Raw genomic sequence first — 20418 nt, forward strand, 5'->3', positions numbered from 1 at the left:
GAAATGTTCTTTGGAGGAGAAAAACTGGTTTTGCTTCATGTGTTAGGAGGAAAGGGAGCAAGGTTTTGGAGTTAACCACATTTGATTAGGGGTGTTGGCTGTGTCACTTACTAGCTGTTTGCAAGGGACAAATTTACCTCCCTCTCCTGGTCTCAGTTTTCAAATATATACAATACAGGATCTGGTGTGGGTGTTAACAGGTTCCCCTAACTGCTGGGGAAAGGGATGTACACTGTTGGGATGAAAGAGAAGGGAGAAGTGGGGAGGATAATGACTATTCTTGGAGCATTCTGTTTTTCCCTTTGTAAAATGGAAAGCACAATAGATAGCAATCATCTTCCCCAGAGGTCAAAAGCTTGATGCCTTGTGCTCAATCAGTAGTTGGGGGTTGCAGGTTGAACTGGCAATTGGAAGTTGGTTGAAGTTTGATGCAGTCAGACTGGAGAGTTCTCAGCCTGGTAGTGGGGAGGGAGGGTCTCCTCTAGGAGTCTCCTAGGTGGCCCCTCCTGAGCACATGTACCCACTAGCCTCCACACGGACAACCAGATCAGCAACATTGTTATTACCATGGGCAAATGCAGGCCCCTGAGCAAGATAAGACAGTGGACTTCAAAGTGCTTAGGTCACCATGGCTGCCAGCACCAAGAAGCTGTTCCAGAAGTTCTGAGACTGGGTACCTGCCACTCCTCAAAGTGAAATATAGTTATTTTCCATTCATAGGCCAGACTTGGGATCTCTTTACCTTACCAGGGAGGGATTGTACCTGGGAATTGACCAGGGCTGACAGAAAAGGTAATTTTTTTTTTCATCTTCTAGGGGAATAAGTATAGAAATGGAGCCCGATTCTGATTTCTTGTTTCTAGGTGAGAACAAAGCAACCTGACCTAAGATGCTGCCCCTCTCTCTGGGTTTCTGCTTTTAGTCCTTGTTACCTTCTCTTAAGTACATCATAAGACTGCTTTGAACATTACTATGAAATAAGATATGTACATAACTTAGTCTATAGTGGGGACTCAGTACATGTTGGGTCTCCTTCCTTCCAGATCACTGCTGGGGGAGGCTCAGTGCACATTGTGAGGAAGCCATTCATCCCTGGCTGCCATTTGCATTCAGACAAAAATCTAGTTAAGTTGGATACCAGGGCCATCTGGGAGGTGAGAAGTATGGTTAAAAGTGTGGAAGGTGAGGGGTCTGCCTGTGGAGTGGGTTCTAGGAACTGCAGTGGATGCTGTCAATATCCCCTGCAATATTCTGTTAGCTCATTCACGTGGGTGGATGGTTTCCATATTACACTAGTGACTTCCTACCTCAACTGCAAGATTCTTTGTTTAAAGGCTTTCTCTGACCTCATGACCATGTTCTGTATAGAAATGTTGGGGACTTAATGTAGCCAAGAGCAGCTCTTAACAGAAGGGGACAGGTTTGATGGATAAAAATCCCAGCTTCCTTTCTCCTGGGTGGGATGATTCTGTGTTGTGTTCTGCACATTCTCTTGGAGGGTCTCCAGCAGGATTGAACCACAATTGTCTACAGCAGCTGTACTTATTAGCTCACCCAGTTGCATAGTATCACATACCGCCCCACTCCCTCATTTGCTTTCTGAGATGACCTCTAAAAGCAACTGTTCCCAAGTTTTTTTTCTCAGCATCTGCTTTTGGAGGAACCACAACCAAGAGAAAACTCATAGCTCTGGGGCCTTCTGAAACATAGGTCCTGCTTCTCCAACCTGGGTCAGCTCCCACTGTTCTCTTTTTCCTTTCTCATGAACTCCTGCCACTTCACAGCTATCAGTTTTGAGGGAGGTTTCGGAAAGCTTCAATCCCCAGGATTGTGGAAGGTAACAGTCTTTCCAGTTTTGTCCTTTCCCCCATAACTCTTCATCAATCAGAAAGAAGGCACGAGAGGAGGCTATTTGCTTTGCCAATCTTGACTGAAATTATGTCCATTATTTACAATACCTGTGGGGTTGTTTTTCTAAATTTTTATTTGTTCTTTTTAGTTACACATGACAGTAGAATCTATTTTAATATATTTTATGCAAGTATGGAATATATTTTATTCTAATTTGGGTCCCAGTCTTGTGGGTATGCATGATGGTGAGATTCATTGGTGTATTCATATTATGTCTGATTCATTCCACCATCTTTCCTATTCTTTTTTTTTTTTTTTTTGGTGCTGGGGATTGAACTCAGGGCCTTGGGCTTGAGAGACAAGCACTCTTCCAACTGAGCTATACCCCCAGCACCTTCTTTCCTATTCTTATTCCACTTATCTTCACTTCATTACCCTTTGTCTAATCCACTGATCTCTCCAACCCTTGCTGTGGGTTAGCATCTATATATCAGAGAGAAAATTTGACCTTTGGTTTTTTCACTTATTTCACTTAGCATAATAGTTTGCAGATCCATACATTACCAGTGAATTTCATAAAGTCATTCTTCTTTAAGGCTGAGGAATATTCCATTGTGTATATATACCACATTTTATTTATCCATTCATCTGTTGAAGGACATCTAGGCTGATTCCATAGCTTGGCTATTGTGAATTTTGTTGCTATAAACAGTGATGTGGCTGTATCATTGTAGTATGCTGATTTTAAGTCTTTTGGATATAAACCTGGGAGTGCAATAACTGGGTCAAATGATGGTTCCAATCCTAGTTTTTAGAGGACTCTCCATATTGCTTTCCAGAGTGGTTGCATCAATTTGCAGTCTCACCAACAATGTACAAATGTACCTTTTTTCTGTGGCTTTTTTTTTTTCTTTTTTGCTGCACGAGGCTTGAACTCAGGGGCACTCGACCACTGAGCCACATCCCAGCCCTATTTTGTATTTTAGAGAGAGACAGGGTCTCACTGAGTTGTTTAGTGCCTCACTTTTTGTTGAGGCTGGCTTTGAACTCGTGATCCTCCTGCCTCAGCCTCCTGAGCCTCTGGAATTACAGGTGTGTGCCACTGCACCTGGCTTGTGGAGTTTTGAAGGGGCCCTCCCCTTGGAATGAGAGTTCTATGTAGTTGGTTCTTGAGCGTAATTGTTGTAGTAGACACTTGAAATTGTTCTCCTAGAGTTTCTCTCTCCATATAGTTAAAACAGAAGTTGCTGTGTTAGTGTAGAGTGACTGACAAGTCCTGGGTTTTAGTTGATTAGTCAAGGCATTGTCATCTAACGGAAGTTCAGTCATTGAAACTCTTTCCAAGAAATTTTGAACTTGGGACTAGAGAGGCTTGAATTCAGTCTCTCTCTCTTCTGAAGCTATAAGATAGAAATCTTAGGAGCTGCCATCAACCAAGTTTCCTGCTATGTAAAAAAAGCCAGTCTGCTTGGGAAAGAAAGATATTCAAAAAGAAGCAAAGTTAAATGATAAAGGGAGAGCCCTGAGCACTCATGGTCTTGTTCCAACCATGGCCCAGCTGCATCCCTGGATATTCTCTCAGGTTGGCTTAGAAAATGGTAATATTTTCTTAGATGCTGAAGACCATTCAGTTCCATGTTTTAAACTGATTTGAATTATGTTTCTGTTACTTGTAACTCAAAAGTCCTAATTAGCACAAAGGTAAGTTTTAAACTCTTAAGGATATTTTGTAGAATTCCAGCATGATTCTAGTTTCTCCCAAGACACTGTTGGGAAACCTTTACAGTATCTTCTTACCATCCATCATGCTTTCCCACCACTGAGGCACAACCATACTGTGGGTAAGGTTTTGTGGCTCCAAGGATGGGCCTAAACTGTTTGAGGCAATAATAGTACTCTTAACATTTTTTTAGTGGTTGAATCAGAAATGAACATCTGACTCAATTTGGGAAGTTTGTTGGGGAGTACTGGGGAAAGCTTATTTTCTCTTAAGAGAAATCTGCAGGAAGAGATGTTCACTCTCAGGCTTTTGCTGTGTGTGTGATAAGGCCAGGGGCGATTGTAGCTCTCTCTTTACCAGTCTAAGGATGGAGCCAAGACAGGTAGGTGGTCAAAGAATGGAGATGGAGCTACTCTGTATTCGGTGTTCCAGTTTAGTCAATGGATTTTCTTATAATTTTACCTAATTTGGATTGGGGTTTTCTGTTTTGGTATTTTGATGCTGAAAGCATGCTGACAGTGCAGACTTCTCAGCCAATGGACCACAGAATAGTCTTTGTTCATATCAAGTCTTCTGTGCCCAGAATCTGTCACTCCTCGTACATTTGTCCCATGTGGTTCTCATTCTAGTGGGATTAATCTTAGTACTTGGTGCCCTTGTATCAAGGTCTCTGATTCTACTTTTGCAATTGTTTGCAAAAAGTTGGTGTTTACTCCATGGAAATCAATTGATGGGAATCAATTGTTTCTTTCGATATATGCTGCAATATATTGAGGTCATTCTGTTTTTGCTTTTCTTGGAGTAGCTTTTATCTGCCTTACTAGAAAGTGGTCCAGTATGATACTTTGGTGCCTGCTTTCAACCTTAGTAAACTTTTTCTGCTTTGTAACTGTAGTCTCCCGTGGCAAGAAGAGACCTCATCTGGAAGGGATCTTGGCTGGGAACAGAACTGCCCTCCCAACTCATTGCACAACACTGGGATGCTTTCTGTGTAAGATGGTCTACAGCCTCTCTGGCAGCAATGGCACAAGGTTGCTCCTGAGGAACTCAAGGTCCTTAAAGCATGTGCTGCACAAGCGTACAAACTTGTTTTGTTTTTAAAAAGTTTCCTGCAAATCATAGGGAAGGAGCCACCAGAATAACATTGTGGGGAATTACAGTGTCTTCAGGAATCTTGAAAATTCTAGTAGTACTGATTTTATAATCTACACTAAAATCTTGGTGGATCACTTCCTTTTTTGTATTGTAATCTTTTTCTTTGTTCTCATGGAAAAGAATGAATGTGAAAGAGGTGAAGCAACATGTGGAAAAATTAAGAATATTTCCTCAAGAGCTGGGCTCCCTGCCCCAGCTCAGCCATAGCACTTCTCAACCTCCTCCTCCCCTTCCTCTTCCAATGGTACCTACCGGCAGCTTTTTCCCTGCTCTTGCCACTGCCACCACCTTGAGCATCCCATGGCTCTATCAAGCCTGCCATCGCTGATGTGGTACTGTTTGCAGCAGTTCACACCAAGATCTGTCCCCCAAAGTGGTGAATAGGCTGGGGCTGGAGCTGCACAAGGTGGTCTCTAAGAAGTTCAGCAATCAGGGGGTCAGTATAGTGATTGGTGAGTGTGAGAGATGAAGCTGTTTGTATCCTACAGTGTGAAAATGAATGACGCCTTGATGTAACCTCTCATTATCATTGATGGGTGAAAACCACATGGTCCTCCAAAGCAAAGGTGGGATTCCCATGTTTTCCATATACCCAATGAATTAAAAAGGACAAGGGTCATGATCCAGTTACTCCAAAACTTTAGCCAATTCGTTTCAGTAACTGAGGAGGAACACATCATTATCATGGATTGCATGCTGTTCAGGTACAGAGATTCTTCACTATCCCTGTGGATGACTTACATGTGGATCCAAGAGAATATTGTAGACTATAGGAACTATGTCACTGTTTTACCTGAAGTAGGAGGGTCTAAAAAGACTCCATAACTCATTGATAGACCAAACATGGAGTTTGCCTTCCTTCGCTGAGAGAGGAGAGCCATGGGGGTGCAAGGGCAGGTGGTAGGATGTTTTTGGTTGGTGATGTTGATGACTGATGGTTGTGGGCTGGGGTTGTGGCTCAGTGGTAGGGTGCTTGCCTAGCATACGTGAGGCACTGGGTTTGATCCCCAGCACCACATAAAAAACCTAAATAAACAACAATAAAAACATTGATGGCTATCCTCACTGATGACATACCTAATGCATATGGCACAACACTTCATGCTGCAGACAAGCTACTCTTTGCTGGAGTCACTAGGGTTAATGCCATTTTCACTCATGGGAACTTCTCTGGGCCAGCAGTTTGCAGAATTAATAGTGCTGTCTCTGAGATTGTCAGTGTTACGAACACCATTCCCCCAAAGGACAAAATGATACACTGCTTTAAGATTCCAGTTATTTTGAAATTCTAATGATTTTGACTGAGGCAATCCAAAGAGCACATGATACCAAATCTGTTTCTTATAGATTTCTTGTTTAGCCATGTCTCCACGTAGCTCTAGAACACAATATTCTGAATTAAAAAAAAATTAACTTTGGAACGCAATAAAACATAAAATGAATCTTTGAGCATCAGATCTATTTTGAACCTTAGATATATATCTTTATGGTTTTAGGACACAGTAGGTAGAGAAATATTTATTTTGTTTATAATTGAACATGTCTTAAATAAGAAATATCTGTATGGTTTTTTTTTTTTTAATATTTATTTATTTTTTCTTAGTTCTCGGCGGACACAACATCTTTGTTTGTATGTGGTGCTGAGGATCGAACCTGGGCCGCACGCATGCCAGGTGAGCGCGCTATCGCTTGAGCCACATCCCCAGCCCCGTATCTGTATGGTTTTGACTTGTTTTGCAGTTTTGGGGATTGAACTCAGGCCCTCATGTATGCGAAGCAACCATTCTAACCCACTAACCTATGTCTTCCGCCCCCTTTAAAAAGGGGATTTTTATGTATTAAATATATATATGTGTGTGTGTATATGTATGTATGTATATATATATATATATATATATATATTTCTTTTTTTTTTGAGGTAGGTTCTCAGTAGGTTGATGAGGCTGGCCTTGAAGTTGCCATCCTCCTGCTTCAGCCTCCTGAGTTGTTGGGATTATAGGTGTGTGCCACCATGCTTGGCTGACTTTGACTTGTTGTGACAGGTATCTTTTACCTTTATTCTTGTGGTATTTTGATGCACAATTATATTATTTTTTAGAATTTCCTTCTGTAATAATACCCATTTTGAAAATTCATAACTTACTGGTATGGTTTGGATATGGTTTGAGTGTGTCCCTAAAGGGTACATGTGTTGGGTGGGAACTTGGTCTCCAGTGTGGTAATGTTGGAAGGTGATAGGATCTTTAAGAGGTGGAGCTGAGTGGGTGGTCCTTAGGTTACTGGGGGAGCTGTGCTCCCAAGGGATTAAGGAAGCTGTCATGGAAAGTGGTCTTGACCCCTGAGTCCTTCTCTGGCTTCTTGTTTTGGTGATGTGATCTATTCTTCCTCCCTCAAGTATCCTGCTATTCACTATGGAGCTCTTGCCAGAGTTGGCACTGTGTTGTCTGGACTTTCAACTCCCCAAATGGAGCTTAAAACCTCTTTTCTTCATAAAGTTAGCTGGTCTCAGGCATCTTGCTATAGTAATGAAAAATGGATTAGTAAACTTACATATTTAATAAATGTTGCTAAAGATTGTTTCCTATTAAAGCACTTTGGTTGTTTACATGTAATAATAATGTTATGAATATTTGGGTAAAGGCATATATGAAATCAGAACATTTCTTTTGAGTGAACTTTAAGAAATCACATAATACCTTGTAAAAAATCATATAAAAATCATGAATACTGATTTTCAGGGTTGGAATAAACTAGGTTAGTTATTTTGCTTAATTTGAACCAAATTTTATTTAACTAAAAATAGCCATTGACCTATTTCTTTTCTGTTACGTTAGACTAATCAAGGACAACGTAATTCTAATTAAATGCAGTTTTACAAATTTCTGTAGTATAACAGGGATATCACCACAACTTTTTAACTAGCACTTCTGAAAACATGTAATAACTACCCACACTTACTTGAATTTCTGTTTTAATCAAAGTTATGTCCAGCAATAACGCCATTTTTTAAGCTCATCATCATATAGATGAGCAATTTAAAAATTATTTTGTTTATATTTTTTGATGAAAAAATTTTGATTGCTTTAATGAGTTACAGATTGAAGTTGGAAGATGTACTGTATTTTCTAGTTTTTTGACATGCATTCTAATATATCCTTCCAGATTGTTCTTTTACATATAAGAGTATGCAGCTTCTACCCTTTATTTTTTTCCCCTCAATGATTTTGTTGTGGGTTTCCTTTGAAACAAAGACTAGATCTTTATTTTAATTATTTATTTTTATGTGATACTGAGGATTGAACCCAGCGCCTCGCATATGCTAGATGAGAGGTCTACCGCTAAGCCCCAGCCCCAGCCCCCTTATTCTTCTTTTTGAGATAAGAAATAAGTGAGTTTGTTATGACTGTGTCCAAATATACATTCAAACACTATGCATTTGTTTACTCATTCATATTAATGTTTTTGTCTTTTGTGTTCCAAAGCAACACAGGTAAATTGATTTAACTACAGTTTTTATTTGGGATACATGGGGTAGAAGAGTGTTAAGAAAAAAGGACAAAGTAAACAATCAGAAAAATGTTCCAAAAATTGCCAGAGGCGATGATGGACAAAAACTTCCTAAGGCTTATGTTGCCCCCAAGCTGCAGTTTAAAACATTTTCCTAAGTGAGTTGCCATGCTGAAGAGGAGGGCTGAAATTCATAAGCACCTTAGCTGCACAGGCAACCTGAACAATTCAGACCAAAAAGGGAGATGGGGATCTAGAATCTCCATTCTGCTGAATCTTAAAAAAAGGAGAGAACACACTTTCTAATCTAAATTTTGTAACTTGAAAATCAAAGCTACAGATTAAACAAGGTTGAATAGCATTTAGGGTTTTAAGCTCTTAACAGTAAGAGGTTAAAGTTGAAGCTAGCAAATAACATTGAAATATTATAACAGAATTGGTGTATTTTATTTCACATTGAAAGAGGTTTCATGTAAGAATTTTATTTTCGGATGATACTCATTACAATATAGCAATACAGGTAACAGTTTGTATCTACAGAGAATGGCTTAGCTTGGTGAAAGGAGCCTTTTTTTTGAAGCTTTGTACTATTTATTACTTTTGTGAATATATGAAATCTGTGTTTGAATTTCTTCCCTTAGAGAAATGTAAATGTAATTTTTTTAATGCTCTTGAAGACATCTTGACATTATTTTCAGACCAAATATAGAACAGGCTGAAACAAGTTCATTTACAGATAAACATTTTGCTTTGAGATTATTAAAGTCTAAAAATATACTGAGCTAAATTTAAAAATTGTGATCCTCAGATAGAAAATGTGATTTAAAATTTGCATTCTTTTCCTGGCTTGATAATTTACTGTTTTATTATTACTTAATATTTCTTTTTTTTTAAAAAAACACTTTTTTAACTATAGTTGCCAATGGACCTTTTATTTATTTATATGTGGTACTGAGAATCAAACCCAGTGCCTCATACTTGCTAGGCAAGTGCTCTGCCACTGAACCACAACCCAAGCCCTTAATATTGCTTTTATATTTTAAATTATTTTATACACATTTGTGACTTAGGCTGAATTTAGCCCTAATGAAGGGCCAAGTTTTAAGGAGATTTGTGGGTTGCATCTAATGCAGTTGAAAAGATCCTTTGCAAACATGGATTCCAGTGTTCCTCAATCTGTTACTACTCATGGTCTGAAAGTGATGAAACCAATCACTTTTTCTGGTCATGTAGAGCTCTGCTGAATCCAGAGAGGCTCACTCTCTATCTAGTCATATAAGGAGTCAGAGGAATATGACCATATGAGAGTCATTGAACACCACACTTAAGTTGTATCAGTCAACTTACTGTTGTTCATATTATATCATAGTGTAAGTCAAAAACACATGGGAATAGTGATATTGTGGTGTGTCCCTCCTTATCTGTGGCTTCAGTTACTGGTGAGCAACTATGGTCCCCAAATATAAAATGGAAAATTCAGAAATAAACAACACATAAATTTTAAATTGCATACCTTTATGAGTAGTATGATAAAATCTTGTATTATCTTGCTCCAACCTGCCTGGAACATGACTCATCCCTTTGTCCAGCACATCCACAATGTGTATCCTACCCACCTGTTAGGCACTTAGTAGCTGTATTAGTTATCAGATCTACCATGTGGTATCATAGTGCTTGTGTTCAAATAACCTTTATTTTACTTAATAATGGACCCAAAGTGAAAGAGGAATAATTGCTGGAAATTTGGATATGCCCAAGAGAAGCCAGAAAGTGCTTCCTTTAAGTGAAAAGGTTTAAGTTTTGACTTAATAAGGAAGGAAAAAGATCACTTACTGAAGTTGTTAAGATCTAGGGTAGCAATGAATCTTCTACCTATGAAATTGTGAAGAAGAAAAAAAATTCATGCTAGTTTTGTCATTACACCTTGAACTGTAAAAGTTGTGTTACAATATGTGTAAGAAAGAACATAGTATACATAGGGCTTAATACTCTCCATGTGTTATGGTTTGGATGTGAGGTGTCCCCCAAGAGATCATGTGATAGGGATTAACTGGTAACTGAAATGGTAACTGAAGACTGGTAGGGTGTGGCTGGAGGAGGTGGGGCATTGGGTCGTGGCTTTGGGGTGTATCTGGTTGGTTGTGTCTCTCTCTCTGCTTCCTGAAAATCGTGTGAGCCCTGTCCCTCTGCCATACTTTTCTGCCATGATGTTCTGCCTTAGCTCGAGCCCTGAGGAACGGAGCTGTCCTTCTATGGACTAAGACCTCTGAAACTGTGAGCCCTCAAATAAACTTTTCCTCCTCTACAATTTTTCTGGTTGGGTCTTTCAGTCTCAGCAGCAAAAAGGCTAACTAAAACACCATGATTTCAGGCAACAGTTCTAGTCTAGTTCATTTGGCTACTCACAATTGATGAGAACAATTCAAATGTCCATCAATGGATGAAAGAAATTGTGGTATATCCATACAATGGAATTTATTCAGTAATAAAATGAAGGAATGAAGTACTGATTACTGCTATAACTCATGGAACTTGAAAACATTAAACACTAACCACCCTGAATGGTCTCATATTGTGATTCTTTTTATAGGACATATCCAGAATAACCAAATCCATAAAGCAGGAAGTATATCAGAGGGCACCAGGGGAAGGAGGAGTAAGGGAAATTGAGGAGTGACTACTTGATGGGTGTTTTCATGGGTGATTAAAAAGTTCTGAAACTAGAGAAACTGGTGGTTACACAATATTATGAAAACACTAACCACCCTGAATTGTATACTTAGAAATGATTAATTGTAAATTATGTGAATTCCATCTCATTGAAAAGAAAAAAGCAGCTGGAAAGTTTTTTTTTTTTCAAATGTGAGCTCCTACCACCCCCAGCCCCATGGTTGGATTTGCCTCCAGGAAGCATACTGACAGGCAAGCTCACTTTATAAATGGTGTGAGGTGACTACCTGGCTTGGAGTGACTCATCATCATCATTTATTAGGCACCTTGGAGCCTTGAAAGCAGTGCATTTTGGGCAATTTGCTGATTATTCCTTTAGGCAATCCTAATACTGAGCCCCATGGGTAGCAAGAAATAGCATGTGATTAGACCAGAAGCAATTACTCTTAGAAAAGCATCATTAATTTCAAAAGCTCTTGTCTTGAGCTACTGGCTAAGTGGAGACAAATTAGGATGCTGTCTAGAGAAGAGAAAGTGGTTTCCCCTCTTTAGGACAGAAAAGGAAACCTAATGCCATGTCATCTGTTCCAAGTAGTTAGTCTTCCTGGTGTGTGTGTGTGTGTGTGTGTGTGTGTGTGTGTGTGTGTGTGTAAGGTTTGGGAAAGGCAGCAGGTGGAACGGTTGGTTGTAGGAGGCCTAGGGTTTGAACCAATTGATTCAATGTTCTGTTGCTTTGCCATGATAAAAGCATGGCATGTTTCCCATTTGTCTCCAATATTAATTAGACTCCACTTCTGGGGTCTTATTAATATTGTAGAAAGGACAGGGAATATTTTCAGAAGACCTGGCTTCTAGAGCTTGTTCTAGGATCCACTGTGTCTAGCCATAAGGCTTTTCCTTTTTCTGGTCCTTGTTCTTCAACAGAGCAAATCAAAGCAAATCAAGATAATCTCTTAGGTTCTTATTAGAAGAGAACTCTTGACATGAAATTCTTATTAACAGGGTGTGCAGGGCATTTGGACAGGCCTTTCACTTTCAACTCTGGAACTCTGCTCAGGCAAAACTGAAAAACAAGCAAAAATAGCAAGATTGAAATGAAACAATAAAACCCACCAAAACCAGACCTCAATGGCTAATGATTATCATAGGAATTTGTCAAGATTGTTACCATGATTACTCCGAATAGTTTGTCTCCCTGAAGTTTAAAATAACACATATTGGCCCATAATATGTGCTTTTAAATTGGTGCATTGTAATTACATAAGATGGGATTCATTGTTACAGATTCATGTATGCACAAAACATAATTTGGTTGATTTAGTTCCCCAGTACCTCCCTTTTCCCTTTCTTCTTCCCTACCCTTGATCGCCTTCCTTGATTTACTGGCCTTTCTTCTATTTTCATGAGATCCCTTTTTAAATCCTTTTTTTTTTCTCTCTAGCTTTCAAGTATGAGAGAAAACATGTGACTCTTAACTTTGAGTCTGTCTTATTTAACTTAGCATGATGTTCTTCAGTTCTATCTGTTTACCAGTAAATGGAATAACTTTGTTCTTTATGGCTGGGTAAAACTCCATTGTGGTTATAAACCATATTTTCTTTATCCATTCATCCATTGATGGACACCTGGGCTGGTTTCCTTCCCTCACTAAATATTCCTTCTCACTGCTATAAATATGGATATGTGTGTATCACTATAGTATAATGACTCTGGTTCTTTTGGTAAATACTGAGGAGTTGGGAGTTTCTATTCCTACTCTTTTGAGGAAATTCCATAGTGATTTTCATAGGTTATGCTAATTTACAGTCCTACCAATAGTGTACAAGAGTTTCTCTTCCCTTACATCCTCTTCAGCATTTGTTATTATTTGTATTCTTGGTGATTGCCATTCTAACTGGAGTGAGATGGAATCTCAGTGTAATTTTTTTACCTATACTTTGCTTTTTTTTTTTTTTTTTTGGTGGTGCTGAGGATTGAACCCAGTGCCTCATGCATGCTAGGCAAGCGCTCTACTATTGAGCCACAAACCCAGCCCTCTCAAGTTGATTTTGATTTGCATTTCCTTAATTGCTAAAGGTGGTAAACATTTTTTTTTCATGTATCTGTTGGCAATTTGTATTTCTTGGAGAAATGTCTTTTTAGTTCTTTGCTCATTTATTGATTTTTTTAAAAAAATTCTCTATATATTCTGGATATTAATCCTGTGTCAAAAGAGTAACTGGCAAATATTTTCTCCCATTCCGTAGGCTCTCTCTTCATGCTCTTGTTTCCTTTGCTGTGCAGAAGTTTGAAAAAATTGGACACTATCCCATTTATTAATCTTGGTTTTACTTCCTGAGTCTTAGGAGTCTTGTGGAGAAAGTCATTGCCTATGCCTATATGTTGGAGTGTTGACCCTATATTTTCTTATGTTCTAGGTTTTTTCTTTTCTTTTTGTTTTTTACTATGTTTGTTCATAGATATTATATCATTGGATGATATTTTGAGGTATTACTATTTCCCTTTTGCAGATGAGAAAACTAAGATCCAAGGAGATTATGTAATAAGTTGTAAATTTCATAGCTAGAGTTTGAGTATAAGTTTTTAACTCCAAGTTTAGTGCTTTCTCTGCATTACATAGACTCTTCTTTCGAGGAAGACTTAGGTATACCTACACTTTCTCTTTCCAGCTTTCTTCCTTCCTACCTACCTTCGTAATAGAATCCCTAGTCCTTCAAAAGAAAAAAAACCAACAACTATATTTGGGCTTTGCAATTCTATATCTCCGAGTTTTATTTGACAGTCTGCAGTAACGTGGCTTCTGTTTCCAATTTTCCACTGAAACACTCTGCAAAAGGTGGTTTCTAAAACAAATGGGAGTATTTAATTTGTATTCTTACTGGATCTCACCATGGTGGTGGCACTGTTGCTGTTCTTCTAATTGCCTTGTCTGGTCTCTCATGGTTTCCTTCCCTCACTAAATATTCCTTCTCAGTTTCCTTTGAGGGGTCCTCTTTCATTCTGCATGATCAACAGTTAAATGTCCATGCACCATGAGAGAAAGCCCATCTAACTCACTGTCACACGGTGAGCAGACATCAGTGTATTTCCCAAAGTCTGAATGATTCAAGGTCAAAAACACCACCCAAAGTACAAGTTCCCTGTTGAGGTCTGACTTCACTTTTGAATCCTCACTACTTTGTCCATGGTTGGCATAGAAGGAGATATTTGCTGAACAAATTGAAAGAATGATGGGTAGCAGATCTCCAAATAAAGAGGAGGTCCATTCCATGCAGAAGGTACAGAAAGTGGCCAGGAGTAATCGGGGCTTTCCTAGGCAACTGTGAGTAGCACAGTGTGATTAAAGCATAGGGTGAAGGGCTGGAGGAATTGATGAAGGCTAGGTTGGGAAGTGTCAACAAAACCTCAGAGAGTTTGTCTATTCCTCCCATGCTCCCCCTCCCTACCCCATTATGAATCAGCCTCCTTATATCAGAGAAAACATAGATAGGGCAGAGGGGTGGGAGGGGAAGGGAGGGGGCATGGGGTCAGAAATGATGGTGGAATGTGATGGACATCATTATCCAAAGCACATGTTTGAAGACACGAATTGGTGTGAATATACTTTGTATACAACCAGAGACATGAAAAATTTGTGCTCTATATGTGTAATATGAATTGGAATGCATTCTGCTGTCATATATGAATTAAAAAAAAACACCTTTGAGACTTTGAAAGGGCCAAACCTTCCTCCCGCAACCCCACAAAACCCAACAAAAAGCAAACAAAAACGAAAGAGAAAAGATTACTGAGAGATGTCCTGTAATATACTAGGGATTGTCCAGTGCACTTTTCCATAGTGGTCTGTAATTTTGAGCATTTGCCACTCACAAGTTGATAATGCAAAATATTCTTGTCTCTAGAAAAAAAAAATGTTAAGTGAATGCAGTATATTTCCCGCTTCCCCCAACCTCCAGCCCTACCTGTCAAAGCTTGTACCTTTGCATTTATTAACAAATTTATCTCAGCATTCCTCAGTGCATATGTTGTCTTGTGTTGTGGATACCATGTAAACTGTGTTTTAAATATCTTATTGGTTCCTCATTAATTAATGAGCTGAGTAAAATATTCAATGTGTATTCATTTTATATTTACATGAGAGTCATGATTTTACCTTTTATTTTAAAAATACCTTTAAGAAAAAGTGGGTGAGAGTTAGGTTCTGAGTAGGTTTTGAAAGCATCTCTAGAGGTTTAGATTTTATAGAGTCAGAGAATATTAAAGCTGAAACCAAATGGGTGGGAGATTTGTGTTTTGAGACAAACATGTTGGAGTTCAAGCAGTTGGAGTAGAGAGACCAGCTAGCTATTGGGCCATCGTCAGGGTCCAGGTAGAAGATGAGAGATGGAATAGGACCCAGCACTAACCTTAGCACATAAAGGGATGCCTGTGACATCGCTAACATTTACTGAAGGAATAAAGGCACAAATGTGCAAAAGTGGAAACTGCATTAATGGTAGGAAACAAGCAGGACAGAAAAGCATTTCTGAAGGCAAGTTTCCATTAGGCACACCCATTTTCTTCTAGACTGTAACTTAAAACTTTCTGATTAAATTCTGGGTTTATATATCTGCAGATTATTAATATTAATATTGTTGATGTTGTTGTTATTATTATTATTATTTGGTACTGAGAATTTAACCCAGGGGTGCTTTACTACTGAGCTACATTCCAAACCCTTTTGTTTTTTGAGACAGGATCTTGCTAAATCGCTTAGGGCCTTGCTAGATTGCTGAGGCTGCCTCAGCCTTCCAAGTTGCTGGGATTACAGGTGTGTGCCATTGTTCCTAGCTTCACTGATTTCTTTTTCTTTCTTTCTTTCTTTTTTTTTTTTTTTTGGTACTGGAGATTGAACTCAGGGGCACTTGACCACTGAGCAACATCCCCAGCCTTTTTTTTTTTTTGTATTTTATTTAGAGACAGGGTCTCATTGAGTTGCTTAGAGCCTTGGTAAGTTGCTGACTGACTTTGTACTAGTGATCCTCTTGCCTCAGCCTCTGGAGCTACTGGGATTACAGGCATGTGCCACTGCACCCGGATTCATTGGTTCTTCTTATTTTTTTGTGTGTGGGGGAGCCACTAGTGATAAGTCTATATAGCTACACATATTCTAAAATCCTCTTTCACTTAATTCTATATTCATGGTTGGTCACAGGTTGTTTCTGCTGACCAAGAGAGTCTTTAAGTCACAAGATCTGACAGTTTCTCTCCCTGCAGAGTTTCATGGTCCCCAGAGAAGTAAGCAAAGAAATTGGTGCTTTGAGATAGGTACAATAGGGTCCCCAATGAACCCCTTGTGTAGTCTCTTCTCACATTTGCTATATTACTCTGACAATGGGCCATTGGCAGGTATGAAACAAGCAGAGGCTGGATACATAGTTGTACATCAGGCTTGTTCTCTGGAATGAACTCTCTTGGAGCCCAACTACATTGCTGTAATGAATTCTAGGCTATACCAGTGGAGAGAGACCATATAAGGGAACAGCTGAACTTGGAGACACCCTGGAAAGAAGGACCATGAGAAGGAGAATGGGGATCCCTAGCTTAGTCCTTTACTGAATGCAACTGCCTGAGGGACTCCAGCCAATAGTACATGGAACAGAAGAATATTCCAGTCAAAACCCACAGACTTAGGAGAAGTGATAAAATCATTGTAGTTTTAAGTCACTACATTGTGTGTGTGTGTTGGAGAGTAACAGCAAACTGAAATACATGGTGAAAATAGCTTGCCTTAGATAGGAACCAGGAAGGGCACATCTGAGCCAAGTTCACTCTCAGAAATTCTCCATCAGTGGCCCCAGTGATTCTGTTCCACAACACTTCTGAAAATGGTAAGGCAGCAGGTGCACCTTCTTTGTGAGCTGTCTCAGCCTCAGCTCTCAGCAGACTAAGGCTAAAGAGTCTTTTAGTGATTCCTTATTCCATCCTGGCCTGATCTGCCTGGATCTCACTGGAGGGACGGACAGCATGGCAAGTCCTCAGGTGCAGCAGATTCTAGGAGAAACCCTGATAATTGTCTATATATATCAGACAGTAGCCTGTAAAACGGTTTTCACTATAGCAAAGTCTTGAGGAGTTTAGAGCATTGGGTCCATTTGGCTAATTAATCTTGATATTTAATGCATACATAAAGACATACACTTTTTCCCAGTAGGAAAATGTTAGAACATGAAATTAGAGCTAACGAAAGTGAGGAATGACAACCAGAAGTGACTGTCTTATTCTTGCTTTGAATATATATATATTTTTTTATCCCACTTAGACAGGGCTTTTAAGAGTTAGCTACTCTTGAGTGACCTAAAAAATGGGTATCTGGCCAAAGATATAGCAAGCAACATTCCCCTTCCAATATTCCCTGTTGGAAATTTCCATCTTTGTGAGCAGTCTCAGCCTCAGCTCTAAAAATTATTTATTCTTTAATTGCCACCCTGCATTCCTTACTCTCCTACTCATCCTACTTACTATCATCCTCTGTAATATTGGATGATAATTTTAGCTGCTTTACTTGAGGAATATTTGGTTGCAGATCCATGAACTGGTGTTGAGCCGTCACTTGGCTGAGTGGGTAAAGTAGGCTGAAGGCAAGGGCAGGTTACTCAGGGAGATTTTTCTCAAGGATGTGTAAAGGAAGGATAGAGAGGGGAAGGGCAAGCTATGAAGAGGTGGATTTGAAGGTTGTGCAAGGTGGCCTCACTGGGGTGAAGGGTTGAGGCTGTCCACTTCTTTGTTTCCACTTCTATGGAATCTTGATTATCCATAATCAGCGAATTTGTTGTGGAGTTGATCTGCTTTGAGCTGTGTTGATGTTCTGAGTCCTTTGGTTTATGGTGGTAACAGAGATGTCCCATGGAGTTCCACACTGCCTGGGTTCTGTGGGTCATATTTGAGGCTAGAGCTTTAATGATATAATTCATGGAAATTGGCCCTCACACAAAGTCCCTGCTCCCTCATTAAGAAGAACTCTCCTGGGCTGGGGTTGTAGCTCAGTGATAGAGCACATGCCTACCACATGCGAGGCACTGGGTTTGATCCTCAGAACCACATAAAAATAAATAAAATAAAATAAAGATATTTGGTTCATATACAACAAAAAAAAATTTAAAAAAAAAGGAAGAAGAAGAAGAGCTCTCCTGTCTTCTTGAGCAGGCCAAAAGGATTTGATTAATCAAGGACTGAGTTCAGGTGGAGAGAGTCTGGGGATAGGAGATGGAGCCATTGTTGCCTCCTAACCTTGGTAAAAGAAGCCCAGTTTTGTTTGGAAGGCTATGCCCAGCTCTAGGTGAGAAATCAGAATTGGCTTTGGCTCATTATGGGGTTCTACTTCCCTTTGTCAGTGACTGGTTTAGGAGACTGGGTATACTACTTGGTTCTGGTCAGTGAGAGATCAGGAGGAACACATAATGGGTGAGTTCCAAGGGACAATTTTATTTATCCCTAATACAAGAGAGACCTATATTAAGAAAAGGCCCTTCCTCATTAGTCTTCTTCCTTCTTGCTTGGATTGCTGTTGTGTGAAGATGTCACGCTTGGGGCTTTGGCAGCCACCTTGTGGCCCTGGGAATGAGACCAACACAGTCGCAGAGAGGCTGACCAACCTGGGAGCTTCCTACCTCCAGATGTTTTGTTAGGCCAGATGAATGCAGACACTTGTGGATAAGCCACCGTTACCCTGATTTTCTGTTGTGTGAGACTTATATAGAACTCAAGTATTTTTCCCTTGCTTGGTCATAGGCTAAATGAAATTGGATGCTTTGGTGTCCTCACCTTGAGTGTGGAGTTGAGATTTTAAGTTGTAGCTCTGGTTGCTAGGCAGCAGAAGAGGGCCTGGTCAGGTCCCTATAGAGCTCTCTCTCTCTCTCTCTCTCTCTCTCTCTCTCTCTCTCTCTCTCTCTCTCCTTTCTTTACTTTCATCCTCACTCCCTCTGCCCTACCTCCAGGAACTGCTTCTGTGGATGGGGGCAGCCCCTAGTTTGGAGGTAGACACCTGAGGAAGCTCATGCTCCAGTTGGATGTGGTGTGTTCTACTCTGGCTGGAATTCTTTCAATCTGGATGGGACTCCATGGGCCCCCATAGCTCATGAGCTAAATGCAGTGTACCACCTGCAACATCTTGGACCACCTCTGATGGATGCTCTGTGGTTCCTTCCTTCCAACCCAAACCATTTCCTTCTATTCTATGCCTTCCACGGCAAGTTCTGTCATAAATCTTGGCTAAAACATTTAATTAAAGAGCTTGTCATTCAACCTTTCAATGTTCTAATTTCTATATTGATAGAAAGTTAATTGTTATTGTGGAGACCAGATGAAGTGAAAATGCCCAGGTCTCCTGCTCCCAGACTGCTCCCCTTGCCTCGACCTCTTATTCAGATTAGCTTGTCACCTCCCCACCTCTACCATACCCACTGGCTGCTGGGACCCAACTTCCTCCTCATCACTCAGAACGGTGACTCCTTTGGTTTTTAGGATATGGCTTCAATGTCTATTATGACCCCAGTTTCATTTTGAATTAATGGCCTTTTAGAAAAACTGGCAAAAAAGTTCTTCAAAAATTAGAAAAAAACAGACAAAATAGAAGAATAAATGCACTTGGATCCAAAATACTTCTGTCATTTTCAAAATGCTGCAAATTTGATAAATGGTGGGAGGTTATTGTAGCACCGTAGGTAAGAACATGCGTGGGTCTGAGTCAGAGAGACCTGGGTTTGAACCTGTGTTAACTTGGACAGGTGGCAGAACCTCCTCCAAACTGTTTCCTTCTCTCTTAAATGGTGTTAATGCCATACTGGCCTCACTGTGCTATGCCAATGATGTGTTCCATCTGGCCAAACCCTTGGCTGAAATCACCCCAAAAGTGGTGGCAAAGGAGTTTCTACAAGTCACTTCTCCAAATCATCCTGAGATGGGGCCTATTGGGTTTCCAAACAAATAAACACTAGACAGTAGGGTTATTAGTCCAAAGCATTTATTAGGGGAATGTATATACAGAGGGTTGCAGCTTCCACTGGACAGACAGTGAGACAAAAGATGTCATATTCAAGTTATGTCTGCAACAAGGGGGTCTGGTTATGGAGTTTATGTGAGGGCTTAAGGAATTTGGCTCAGTCCTGGGGTTAGTTTCTTTCAGTGTTTTGTACAACAACCTGAACACCTGAATCAGTGCCTGGACAGGTTCAAGACCCCGACTTTAGTTCAGCCCCATGAGGAAAATCTGCAGCTGTCTGGGTCATGGGTAAATCTGGGAACCCTACAGCAGATGCAGTTTCTGGCATGTATAGAATTGAAGACACTTTTAGTCTTCTGCATTTAAGAGACTAATAATACAAAAGATAATGGCCAAACTGAAAATATAACTCTGACCTACTATCTGCAGCAACCAATTCAGGAAAGTAAATAATGAACCCCTGTAGCAATTGCTCTTTAATGCCAAACCTAATTAATAATGGACAGTTTCTCTAATTTTTGCTCTTGCTTCTAAC

General features: G+C 39.8%; 1 pseudogene; it reads left to right on the forward strand.

Moving 5' to 3' along the window:
- Positions 1-5467: 5467 nt before the first annotated feature.
- Positions 5468-6086, forward strand: LOC110597541 (ribose-phosphate pyrophosphokinase 2 pseudogene; annotated as a pseudogene).
- Positions 6087-20418: the final 14332 nt, after the last annotated feature.

Source organism: Ictidomys tridecemlineatus, chromosome 2, assembly GCF_052094955.1.
Source record: "Ictidomys tridecemlineatus isolate mIctTri1 chromosome 2, mIctTri1.hap1, whole genome shotgun sequence".
In the NCBI taxonomy this organism is placed as follows: domain Eukaryota; kingdom Metazoa; phylum Chordata; class Mammalia; order Rodentia; family Sciuridae; genus Ictidomys; species Ictidomys tridecemlineatus.